The sequence below is a fragment of the Gymnoscopelus microlampas genome, assembly GCF_963454915.1.
Source record: "Gymnoscopelus microlampas genome assembly, chromosome: 16".
Lineage (NCBI taxonomy): Eukaryota > Metazoa > Chordata > Actinopteri > Myctophiformes > Myctophidae > Gymnoscopelus > Gymnoscopelus microlampas.
In genome coordinates, this window is record NC_139953.1 from 7124911 (window position 1) to 7138757 (window position 13847).

Genomic DNA, 13847 nt, shown 5'->3' on the forward strand with positions numbered 1-13847 from the left:
TGAAAACCAGTGACCAGTTACCAATGCCATTACTAGTTACTTCATTTAAAAGTAACTCAGTTACTTTACTAGTTACTTACACCAAAAAGTAATGCGTTACTGTGAAAAGTAACTTTGAAGTTACTTTTAAAAAAAAGGGCTCCCATTATTGCCCTTATAGCCTTCATTTCAGTACTGTTATTGCATTGGGGAATAATACAATCTGTTGATCAACTTGACATGCATTTGCATCACTGAACTCTGCTAAGCAATGTGGTATACCAGGGGTTGCGATATAGGATTGTAACCTGCTGGTCCCAATGTCCGGAATGAATCAAATTTATCAGACATCTGATAAAAAATACCGGTCATAATTATGTTGAAGCATTAATTACAATTAAGCAGGTGCGTAAATACAGCCTTAAGGTCCTTACACACCGGCGAAAATAGCGAATATACGCAAAATTCGGACTCGTTCCGAATAATTAAAAGACGCTTTTTCGCTTCGCTTTTTCGCTTTTTCGCTCCATGTACGGAGCCATTGACTTTATAAGGTTTAAAAAAAAAACGCATTATTCGCACGAAAAAATCGCCCCGGTGTGTAACAACCTTAACACTTAGGCCTACAGCATTATATTTTGGATTGAGCTATTTGAACATGAACCATGATGAACGAGTAATATACACATTTTATATACAGTAGCAGGGTCATCTTGCACAAATACATTAATTACCTACACTACCATTTGTGCCTGGCAATCTCCTTCTCACCCATTGACTTGCATGTTAAATGATGGCGTTTCCCCTTAAAAATAATCGATCATTTCAGGAGCAAGAGCTTAAAAATCTCTCCTAAATCTAGTCAACAAGGCCTGCAGTAGGCTATGCACTGGACAAATATGCATGACATTATTTCAATACACAAAAACATGGGAAATGTTAGAGGGAATAATAGCCATGGATACACGACGGTCGACTGTCACGATGTCCTGTTCAACAAGATTTCAAATGTATAAAAATCTTTGGAAAATAGCAGATCTACAAGCTTGTAAATCTGCTATTTTCAAATGGCAGATATGTGTAGGGCTGAAGTGGTTAATGTGTGTTTTGTTTATAATATTCTAGAGCTTAATCTACAAAGTAACTAGTAACTAAAGTTTTCAAATAATTGTAGTGGAGTAAAAGTATAATATTTGCCTCTGAGATGGAGTAGAAGTAAAAGTGTTGAAAATTGGAAATACTTTCCAATACTTTACTACTACTACTACTACTACTACTACTACTACTACTAGCCTACTACTACTACTACTAATAATAATAATAATAGTAAAAAAAATACCTCAAAATTTTACTTAAAATTTTCCTAAGTACAGTACTTGAGTAAATGTAAAAAAAAACAAACAGAAAAGGCCTATTTTCATTCCAGCTAATAAAATTCACAATATCGGTTGCATATCGGTTATCGGTGACCGATATAATCCAAACCTCTCTAAAATCGGTTATCGGTATCGGTCACAAAAATCCCTATCGGTCGGACTCTAATTACCAGTGATGTTACATGAAGGCCACTGTAAGACCTTATGTCGAAGGCCATATCCTGCCATGGCTATGTACATTCAGAGGAGAAAAACAATGCATGAGGTGGCATGAAAAGGTATTAAGCATTAACATGTACATCATTGAAGCTACTTTGTGTAGACGTGAATTGAAGTAATGCTGTTGTGTGGGTGGGTCTTTAAAAGTAAAGTAAAAGATGGGATGTGGTTTGCTGTAGGGAGGTATTGTGCTATTGAGATTAAAAAAAAAATGCATGTGTGTATCTATCTATCGATCTATCTATCTATCTATCTATCTATCTATCTATCTATCTATCTATCTATCTATCTATCTATCTATCTATCTATCTATCTATCTATCTATCTATCTAACCCACCACGACAACAGATAAGTCATCTAGGCTTTTTTCATTTTTGTTATTTCATGTCATATGAAAGCAGGGAATCATAGCTACAAATACTTTTGTAAATACAGTATTCAATCAAAATACAAAATAGCAGATCTACAAGCTCACAAGGCGGCGACGCGTTGTGAGCTTGTAGATCTGCTATTTCATGACACATGTTTTGTTTGTAACTAGTGTTGCCATGTATAGTAATTATAAGCGACCTCGTTCTCTGTGAAGTTGCTTGCAAATATTGCTAGTTGCTTTTTATTTGTTTTTATTATTTTGTTGTGAGCTTGTAGATCGGCTATTTCCAAATCGTCTATTTTCAAAAAGCCGATGCATATAGGTTTATAGTGCTCATATAGCCTAATAGTCACTTACATCTTTGGGCTTGTTTTCATTGACCTGGTTGCTTATTTCTCTCTCGAAAATCTGGCAACCGTGTCATAGTTTATACCACCGAAGAAGAAAATGCGGAAGTGATCGTCTTTACAAGGCCATGAAAAAGCATAATAACGTGACTTGCGTCGATAAGTAAGTAATTAATAGCGGACAGTACTGTGTTTGGCTAAAAACAGTGTGTTTGGTAACCTCATACAAGCGCATTATTAACCAAGTTAGGCTAGCGCACGGAGGACGCACTGTTATTTTCGATTCCACTTTTACCACACATTTAACCGTATTTACTCCAATTTGCAAATGTTCTTTGTGGTTTTGATTCCTGTGGAAATGTAGATTCAGGGTTAAGATGTCATGGGAAGAATGACTTAATTTTGTGATGCGACAAACATCCGTGTTTATGTGAAACTTGTGTGTTATTGCAAAGGAATTCCACGAGTGGTCTTGCACATGCGCAGTAAAGTTGTTTACATCTGAAAGAGCATTTCATCCCAGCATACGAGAACGACTGCACGTTGAATGCGAGCTGGTAAACAATTGTGCATGGAAAATGGTCATTTTGTGTGTTATTTTATTATACATGTTGTTTGCGTAGTTTTAATAGTATTTTCCATTTGTGTGTTTTCTGTTTACAGTTAAATAACCTACTTCTACTGCAACAGCAACTTAACAATGCTTATCTTTAGCACCCACTTTAAGGAGAGCTAATGTGTGTAGTTTCTCTTGGGCTGGCTGAGGCTATCAGATACTGTACCAAGTATTAGTAGTTTAGTAACCATGTGTGTGTGTGTGTGTGTGTGTGTGTGTGTGTGTTAATAAATTACCAAAAGTCAGTATCGGTTTTGCGTGTTTTTATGTGTAGTTGTTGTGTTGTAGTTTGAGTGTTTTACGCCAAATCTACTACGTGTATTCGTCCCTGGACCGAAGGGAATAGCTTGAGTTAGGTTGAGCTCAGATATCGGTACAGTTATTTAACAGTCAGCCCGTGCGACGAGGAAAGTACGGAGATTGGTGTTGTTCACGTGAGGAGTGCTAAGCTAGCTCGACGTCGTGGGTCTCTTGTCGACGAGCGTCGTGGGAGAGGCGAAACGTAATCATCTCTGCCAAACCAACCCCCACGAGACGAGAGGGACTTCGGTTCCGAGTCGGACAAGCAACGTGGAGGACGTGCGGGAGAGCCAGCTGTTCATCAAAGAGCTGAGCAGAGCGGAGCGACCCATTCCGAGAGGAGGACGCGCTCGGTTGGCCGACAACAATTACCAAAGCAACATCATCATCAAAGAAATGTGTGCTTTTTGCAATGTGTGATTTTTGCATTTGACTGTGCTGTTGTCGGACGATGAGACGAATTAGTTTAGAACTGTGCATGATAGCACTGAAGGCTAACAATATTAAAATATTCTGTTACAAATGGTCCGGAATTCCACATGTAGCCTACTAGAGTTTCACAAGTACAAAAGTATTGGCTTCATAATGTACGTAAAGTATCAAATGTAAAAGTAGTCATTATGCACAATGTCCCATTTTCAAGTGGTAACATGTAGCCTAGCCTATAAAAAATATGTTTTAAACTGCCCATGTACAAGCTGACCTCATGGCACCAAAGCTAATTGTGTGTACGGGTATTTCAAGGGCTGGCAGAGAATAACGCTTAGTTTGTCGTAGTTTAAGTTGCGTTGTCAGCTCCACATCTGCTATTTGCAAACATTTTTGTACTTTGGGTACTGTAAGCCCATTTAAATACTAATAGTTTTACTGAAGCACATTATTATCTCCGAATCCTTTCTCATCATGCAGTACTTGTACATTGCAGTATTGATACTTTTACTTAAGTAAAACATTCGATCACTTCTTTCCACCATGCCATTTCATTTATATTTGAATCACGTCAGTTTGCAATGCAATTCATAACTAAAGGTCTATAAACCTGTGTGATATAGTGACGTTATGAAGTACTGCTAACTGGGAAAGCAGCCCGTCCAGCAGGGGCCATTCACACACTCTCTATGTTGTCTTGACAATGAAGTTGGCTGTAGTACCCCGGATGCGATGTTACAAACAGCTGACCTGAATGTTGTGGTTGTCCTATGCTAAACAACACATACAGTAACGTAAAAAGGAATACATAGGTTTGATGACAGGAAATTAATTTATATACTATTGCTATAAAACAACAAAGCTAGCCTACATGTTTAAGGTGACATTACACTTATGCTATTGTGCTCCACTATGTTTTCACATTTCAATGTGTAAACATACAGATGCATTTACTATGTCCATGTGTATGATGCGACAGATTGAATAGCATGTTATTGACTTCATTGATGCAAAACATTTTGTATAAGTGATTAATGTCCCTGAATGGGTTTGAGCCTTATTGTTGTTGTAATGTGTGAACATGATGGCGCTCACAAATTGTGCATTTTGAGACTCGGGCGGAATGCAGTGATTCCGTGCCGCCACGTTAATATTGGAGCGTCGGGTTTATATCCTTAACCCAGCCAGGTTGTGTAGCCTACATAACTCTATGACATAACTCCATAACATAGGACAAGCTACTGTAAGTTTGTAGACCTCACTGTCCATGAAAAGAATGTCGGGGCTCCCGAAAATGATCTCGCAGAATCGCTGCTGCGCTGAAAATAGCAGATCCACAAGCTCACAACATCGCAATGGGACCTGTTGTGAGCTTGTAGATCTGCTATTTTCAAATAGCCAACGCAGCCATGCAGATCTGCAAGCTTAACCGAGTGACTGTTAAAGCAGTTTGTTTAAATTACTTTATAAAATGTTATATTTTCACAGGGATTATTTATTAGTGTACATATACATTTTGGAGTGGATATATGTGTCCAGATGCCTGTCAGACCGTCTGCTCCGCAGGTCTAGAATGGAATAAACGGGCGCAGGCAACGTCAACAACTGGTCTCGACCAGACGTGAGATCTCAGCGTAAAGTAGGATGAAGGCCACGTCAGGATATATTGATAAATGCCGAAAGGTGCGGTGATATCGCCGTACGTTCATTATTCGGGCTGCACCGCGTTGATAAATGAGGGCCACTGTGCCTTCCTTCCACCAGACAGCTTTTTGTGTAATTACTATGAATATCGCCCCTATACTTAAGGCTGACAAATAACGTAATACACATCCATTCTCTCTACGTCCTGCGTGTCTGGAGGATGTTGGGTCTCTTGAGCAATTGAGCCAATGTGTATTCTCAGAATCCCATTTCACACTCGAGTGTGAAATGTGTCTGTCTGTGTCCCTCATTCACAGAACCGGTTTTCTACGTCATGACATAAGCGCACAATATAAACAGCACACACATGTCCTGGCCTCGTTCTCTTCATTTTTGATTGTTGAGACAGCAGAGAGGCAGCAATGGCACCAGCGTGAAAAAAAAAGTTTGTCCAGAGCAAACTCATCGACGCGAGGACGCCTAAACGAACGGTAGCCACCGCGATCGACCGCCTAAACCACTTTCATGACAAGCTGCTTCAGGCTGCAGCATCAGTCCTGCTTGGTAAAATAAAGGCTGAACTCAGTGGACATTGGACAATATTTTGCAATAGGCCTACTCGCGTATAAAGATTTCCCGCTTTCCAAACGGGAACTAGTTGCAGTTTGTATTCGATTCATGGAGGATGGAGGACTCATCAAAGAGCGGGCAGTGGAATTTATTGACACCGCGGATTTAACTGCACGGTGCATCACAAAGCGCTCCTAAAAGAAACCAATCATCTACCAACTATTGTAGGCTACCCGTGTCTAAGCTAAAACATAAACATGTAGGTCGCCTACATAGGCTACTTTGGTAAATAAATCTGGTTATTTGAAGAGGAGGTTATTCAACTCTCCAGCTGTCTATCTGCGACTCTCTCCCCCCCTTGCGCTTCAACTACATGCAAAAAGGCCGTTCGCAGCTCGCGATGCTTAAATGAAGAAATGTGCACGGAAAATCATCTAAAACTATGCGAAATAAACCCCAAAAAAAGCGGGGCTTTATTGTGGCTTAAATAGATTCAAGTCGACACTTATTAATGTTTTGGTGCATTCTATAATTTAATACAAAATTCTGATGCCTCTCTGCAGAGTGATACGGCATGAAGAACTCAGTGTGTAGAGGGGAGGGCGGGGCTTTAGGCTGCGCGGACACTGGTGTTGGAACAATGGCGGCGGTGCAAACATGTGATGTGAGAGGGGGCATGTTCAGACCTGAGAGGGGGCGTCTCCCTGCATGAAGCCAGCAACCAATCGGTGTTTGGAGCAAAGAGGGGGCGTCGCCCTGCATGAAGCCAAGTTGCAGCAACCAATCGGTGGCAACGAAGCAATGACGACGCGTTCCAGACCCTTTTTTAGCAAGACCGCCCCCTTTTTCCCACAAACAGAGAGTCCCTGACCAAATCACGCCCCGTTACGCCCCTTTTTCGCCTAAGCCACCTCCTCTCTTTATATACCTCGAGAGGTTAACTCCCAGATACCTCAGATGCCTTTCATCTCTCCTCATAGAGGACGGCTCGCTTCGCTTGAGCCGTCCTAAAAAAGTACATTGACGTGGTTAGGCTTAGATATGGCCTCGCCAATCCCCGGCCGGAGGTGCTGAGTGGCCTTAAGCGGAGGAATAGGTGTGGCAGACGACAACGCAGGCGTTGGAAAGGAAGTCAACAGCTTGCTGCTGCAGCCCTCTCTGCTCCCTGATGCTGCTGTCGACCACAACTTCCTCTTGCTCACTGACTTGCAAGCTAGCTGTCTTATCTTTTTTTTGTCACATGACCCGTTGCAATCAATCAATCAAACAAACTTTATAGACCACATTTCAAACGACCTTAGTTGACCAAAGTGCTGCACAGGTAAAAACAAAGCGATACAGCGAATCAAAAAACAAAAACACAATCATGTATAAAACACATAACATGTATGCATATAGGAGAGACAGACACAGAGCGTCATTGTATTTTTACACCTATGTACACAGAAGGTAGGAAACGTTAGATAGAGAGTTAAAACAGGATTATTTAGGAGTGGATGTTGATAAAAAGCCAGAGAGAAAAGGTGAGGTTTTAAGTAAGAACTTAAAAATCTCGATGGACTGAACAGATCTGATGTGGAGATTGTGCCACAGCTCTGGGGCCGCCACCGCAAAAGCACGATAAAAGCCAATAGACTAGTGAGGCTGATGCTAGGGCATCATGAGCTGAAATGTTTTAACCCTTAGGGGAAGCTACACCATATTAGATTTATCAGATGTAATCAACATTGTATAACTACTGCTGTATCATTCTGGGGGGCGGGGGGGGGGGTCCAGTTGTAACTGGAACCTTTTGGGTAACTAGGCATTTTGTGCGTGTTTCCTGAACATAGAGGTTTATAGTTTCACAGTTACACCTGGGGCCTGTTCCTCAAAAGGTGAATAAACTAAGCCTGGACTTAAGCCAAATCCAGACTTGACAAAGTCGGGTCCATATAAGCCTCGTTTATTCCGTTCCTCGAAGCCAAGCCAGGCTGAAAAGGAGCGACTTTGTCGAGCTAGACCTTGTCAAGCCAGGCTGTGTCGAGCGAGGATAATGAAGCCAGGCTTCACGTATTTCTATAAAAGACCATGAAAGTCGATAGCAGAATCCTTGAACTTGACCAATCATGGAGCCTAAAACCAGTGAGTGAGGTCGACTTGCAATAACCCTACATTTGCAAGACCACTTTGGTAGAGGTTGTGTAGTTACTTAGCCATCATGATGTAACTCCAAAGGTGGACAAGAAATAAAAAAATATTTCTCCATTGACTAGAAATTGATCATTTAAAATATGCTCCTCACTTACATTCAGTGAAGAGGCTCTTTTAAACCCGTAACTAATAATTACTAATACTAATAATTATATATATATATATATATATATATATATATATATATATATATATATATATATATATATATATATATATATATATAATGTCAGACATTTTTTATAATATTAAAACAAATCTGTAATATATTATCAAACATCTAACAACAATATGAACTATTTCAGTAATATAATTAAATTGATTATATCTTACTTTATTGATTTCATTTTATTTGAATGCAGGGTCATTCAAATTAGTCCATACAAACACATGTGTTGAATTAACTGTGGAAAAACTTGAAGAACAAAGGCACTGGATTAAGTAAGCTTGGCTGTTAGCCTGCTCCTGACCAGGCTAACTTCACAGCTAAATTGCCATGGTAACTAAGGTAGGCTTGCTTCAATTCTCTTTTGAGGAATCGGGTCATGGCTAAATTTAGCCAGGGTGAACTGGCTAAACTAATCTTCAAGCTAATTCAGCTTTTGAGGAACCGATTCTGCCCTAATCCTGGCTAATTTAAGCCAGGATAGGTGTTAAAGCCAGGCTTAAGCTCTAATTCCCTTTTGAGGAACAGGCCCCAGGTCTGAAAACTTCTCTGTGCGGGGCATGCTTTATCAGGGGTGAGGCAGCACACTTACACGTATTGGGTCTAAATTGATAGGGTTTATAAGTCTTTGCTGAAACTATCGAGTGTAGCAGAAATTAGTAGTGTTTTAATTTCTTCTCATTTCGTCAGGCCATTACAATATACAATCCACACAACTGCCTGTCTATTCGCTTTTATAGGAAACCAAATTCCCAATTGGAATGTGAATAGATTAACAATATATATATATATTAATATTAAATATTAATAATAATACTTTAACTTTTTTTTTAAAAGTGATCTGACAAGAACTGTGTACCGTTCATGAAACTGAATGGTATTTTGTGGCCTTAAGTATGTATTGTCTCATCAACAACTGCAGTGATGTGGTGATTAAAGGTGATTAAAAGTGATTAAAGGTTAGACTGTATATATATTAAAAAAAAATGTCATGTTCCACCTTCTCTCAAGTACCCCCTCTAGTACCTCTAGGTACCCCTAGGGGTACATGTACCCCCATTTGAGAAACACTGGTTTAGACCGCAACGTTGCAATAAACTACTGCTGTAAGAGAAGACAGTGTGCAGGATTTTTTTGTGACTGGCTATTAAAAGAGAGAGAAGAAAAGCTACCCGTTTCAAAGTGTTGAAGAGACGTCAGCCAAAAAGAAGTGTCTTGTTCAAACTGTGGTCTGTGAGGATCTCACATCACCTTATAGCACCCTGTGGGAGGTGTCCAATAGCTGCTGTCAGGCAGAAACCTCCCATCTCCATATTTTCTGTGTAAATTGATGCCCTAATTGGTCATACTACAGTGTCACAGACATGTTGTAAAACAGCCTAGATCACTTCTGAAATTCAGGCTCTGGAACAGGGGGTCTCAGACAGTTATTACTCTAGAAGCCCCCTCTGACTTTCAGGCCCCTGGACCCCTGGGACCGACAATCCTGTTCAAGTGGTGCCATTTATAATTGAAAATGCCTCTTTAGGCACCATGCTCAATAATAAATGACTATGACCATGTGGAAGAATGTTTTGTTTTGTTTTGTTCTGCTTTTCATAATAACGATATTGCTAACAAATAAAGATTTGTATAAAACTGCATTATGACAGAACTGGTTGTGGCCTGATTGCTTACTCTAGTTCAGTTTTTCTCAAATGGGGTTATGTACCTCTAGGGGTATACGTGTAGATACTAGAGGGGTACTTGAAGGTGGAACATGAAAAGAAAAAGTATTTTACTGACTAGCATAACTGTTAATGAATAGAAAGCAATACGTATTTTCCATTATGCTGGTTTATTTTGAACATACTGACTGGACTTTTGATGTGAATATTTTCTCAGCAAAATGTTGTAGTCGTACAAGGGGATACTTGGATTCAGAATAACATTACACAAGGCCTTGGGGGTTGGCCTCCTTCCTGGATCTCTTCCCTGGAATGTTCTCAACACGCCCCCATGTAGAGATATAAAGAGAGAGAGACTGAAACTACCAGAGACAGTGAAACAGATAGATACAACTTGACGGTATAGACTGAAAGACTACAATCATAATCATAATAATCATAATAATCATAATAATAACAATGACAATGAGGATGAAGAAAATACCAGTTATTCTAGTTTTAACAATTTTTACGACACTCAAAGTTGTTTTGTTTTTGTTACAGTGCATGCCAATGCCTGCCTGCATAACTCGTCATTATTTCGATAGTTGTTCAGGTATGTTTCGTGTTGCTGGCGACAATCGAATGAACTGATTCAAACCCTATCCGTATGCAGAAAAGGGGTTTGCACAACTTGTCGTGAACACTTGCTTTGCTTTTAAGGCGTTTTCAATGTTTTTAATATCAACATTGAATTGTTCTGCATTGCGTCGACAGTCACATGACAGCACATGACGGTCACAGATGTTTTAGGAGTTCTATAGAAGTCTGTCAGACTCAACTGCACTTTGAAAAATGACACTAAACGGTGATGGCAAGGGGTCCTCCTGACCAAGCGTCTGTTTGTGAGGATTAATTGGGCTGTTTCTCTCTGTGGATATTCACTCCTCTGCAGGGTAGATGTACCTTCTCTGTCTTAGTTGTTATATAATAGTCCTGTTGGATGGTTGGTTCCTGATATGTGTCATTAGCGTCCTGTTTGTCCCACATAGCTACTGTATGCAAGGCCACAAGGGCTTTTGATGTCCCGGTATATCATTTAAAATATACGTGTATCACTTTTAGGCATGCATATTTCATTTAAGTATACTGAAATGAAATATGCATGCCCACATTCGTCTTGGAACATACACTTTAGTCCTTTTATTTCAATCTTTTTCCATGACTAGCGGGAGTGAAGTTCCGGGATCCAATAGGATTGTGTTCAGACCCGTATCTAATATCTGGTGATGTTTTTCTCACTCTCTCACAGACGATGGCGGCGGTCCAGCTGAGTGTTGTTTCAACAATTACACCAATCGCCTGCCTAAGGACAGAGTGGTGAAATTCCAGCGCACAAACGTCCATTGTAGTGTTGTGTGAGTATTATGTTATGTTATACTTACTATGTTATACTTACTATTTAGACCAGGGGTCTTCAACGTTTTCAGGCCAAGGACCCCCTAGCTGAGAGAGAGATGAAGCAGGGACCGGTCTGATCTTTTTCAGCGCGAGGCTTTGTGAGCTTGTAGATCTGCTACTTTTGGCAAAGAGGTGTTTGGTGTAGAGGGATGCTAGGGTTCAAGTGCTTACGGTAAAAAAAAAAATCATATCACTCAAAGATTTGGCGGACCCCTTGTAGTAACTCCGAGGACCCCCTAGGGGTCCCGAACCCCTGTTGAAGACCCCTGATTTAGACCCTCCAGAAAAACGCGATTATGCGATTGCATAATTTACCGCATAATCAGCCAAATGGCACAGATTATGTGGGGGTAAATGTTTTTCAAGAAGGGTGTATATTCACTGCAATAATTGCATATTTCTGTGCAAAATATGCAAAATATGCGGAGCTCGCTTGATTGCACAATCCCCCGTATCCCCATTAAGTCATAACCTCACCCGTTTGTTCACGTTCACAGACTTCACACACAGAAGCAAAACAAACCGCTGTGTGCCGTGAAAAAACAGTGCTCCGGTGTGTGCGTGCGTGCATGCTTGCCTTTACGGGAGAAATGCGATAATCCGACAGACCTTTTCTCCGACTATGTGGCATCCGCGTGCGGTTAGGGTTAGGGTGCGGGATTGGTTCGGGTTTAGTATTGAAACGTCGGAGCGCTGCGCTGTCGGAGGAATGCGCTGTCGGACTAACGTACTGCACCCGCGTTTACGCGCATGAGTGTACGCGCGCTGGCTTCTCTGTGCAGAGTGCAGCAGAAGACAGTAAAGACACACTCTACTCCCTTGCTCAATAATAATAAATGAACCTGCTCCGTCAAAATGCAAGAAACTTTCGCAATGACAATGTAAAGTTTATCCTACTGTGTGTGTGTGTGTGTGTGTGTGTGTGTGTGTGTGTGTGTGTGTGTGTGTGTGTGTGTGTGTGTGTGTGTGTGTGTGAACATATTCTCATCTCTGTCTGCTCTAGGTTCACATTGACGAATGGTCGCACAGTCTGTACTGACCAAACTCAGAAATGGGTCCAGGATATCATCTCCTACGTGGAGTCCAGACCACAGAACCCATAATGTCTGCCTCCCAGCCTTCTGAGAGAGAACAAGACACATTTGAGAGCTCTGGGGATTCAGGACTGCCTACAGTAATACCCGTCTAATACAACAACGTTCCAGACCAGTTGGTTTTATGACAATGCTTTGAGATGAACACCAAACTTTGCTTCATGACAAATGCAACAGGTCACCCAGTTAACTAGTGGTAACTATTAACTAGTTTATCTACCAGCTTTCTCTAGTTTTGTTTGTTTCTCTCTACAATATTGTACCTTATCAACACATTAGAAAGCATTTTCATTTTTGTATGCATCGGTGGTAATAAATTGTTTTCAGTTTTGTTTTTTTATTAGTGCAGGGTTTTTTTTTTGTATGTATTTTAATGATAAATTGATGATATTGCTTTCTGATACAATAAAAAGAAAACAAATTATTTCTACATATTTCTGTTGTGCTTCACGGTCTGAGTACAGACGGAATGTAGGACCCAAGCGCAGGAGAGACACATGCTGAACAGGTCGGTTTAAAGGGTTTATTAACTCATATGGTAGGACTACACACAGGAACTGAAACCCAAGACATACTACACGCAACAGCAGATAATGAACAAGCACTGAAGGTGTGCTAGCAGGGTTTAAATAGACAGGGAAATAATAAGACACAGGTGAACTCAACAGACAATCAACACTGGGATAGGCTGGGGAACTAGGAGGACACAGGAGGAGAACATGACTAATCAAAGGGTAGGTGAGACAAGACTGCCTGTCTTGTTACAGTTACAAAGAGAACAGGAAACAAAGGAGCAATACTACAAAATAATGTACAGGAATGTAAAGCAAAACCTAACACGGAAACAAGGACTGCAACAGTACTTCAGAATAACAGAACATACAAATGGAACGACAACAGAAGAATGACCTACTGTACACAGGCCTAAGAAGGGTCCAATACCAAATAAGGGCAGACAAGGGCTAAATAATAAAGACAAAGTCCAAGAACCGAGGAGTGGACCGTGACACTTGTAGGCCTATAGTAGCCAAAGTCAAGTAAAGGTATTTATAAAGCACATTTAAAAACAACCAACATTGCCAAAGTACTGTATAAAATGTTAAATACAAGAAACACAGAACTAAAGAACACACAGCTTATTACAGGTACAATTAAACAATACATAGAGGCTGATAACTTAGGAAAACCAGGTTTGTACGCTTTCAAAAAGGATTACCGTAAAAAGAAGTAACACGGAGTCAGTCTCAAATAATAATCAGGTTTACTTATTATTTGCACAGGAGAGACAAGATGGAACAGGCATCAAAAATATTCTCTACTGGTAATACAAAATGTTCAGCATTATAACAGACAGTTTATCTCTTATTAAGCCCACCCCACAATATGATATCAACATGAACAGGGGCAAAGGCTCATTTTGGTGGCAAGGTTGC

At 40.4% G+C, this 13847-nt stretch overlaps 2 protein-coding genes across 2 annotated transcripts in view; both read left to right on the forward strand.

Moving 5' to 3' along the window:
* Window positions 1-12657, forward strand: part of LOC311062529 (C-C motif chemokine 14-like) — a 47854-nt gene extending 35197 nt beyond the window's left edge. Inside the window, exon 4 of the transcript XR_014602509.1 lies at window positions 12531-12657. The gene's annotated coding sequence lies outside the window, so the exon portion shown is untranslated. The remainder of the gene's footprint in view (window positions 1-12530) is intronic.
* Window positions 1-13847, forward strand: part of LOC311062531 (C-C motif chemokine 4-like) — a 405685-nt gene that overhangs the window by 332490 nt on the left and 59348 nt on the right. The gene's annotated exons all lie outside the window — the stretch shown is intronic.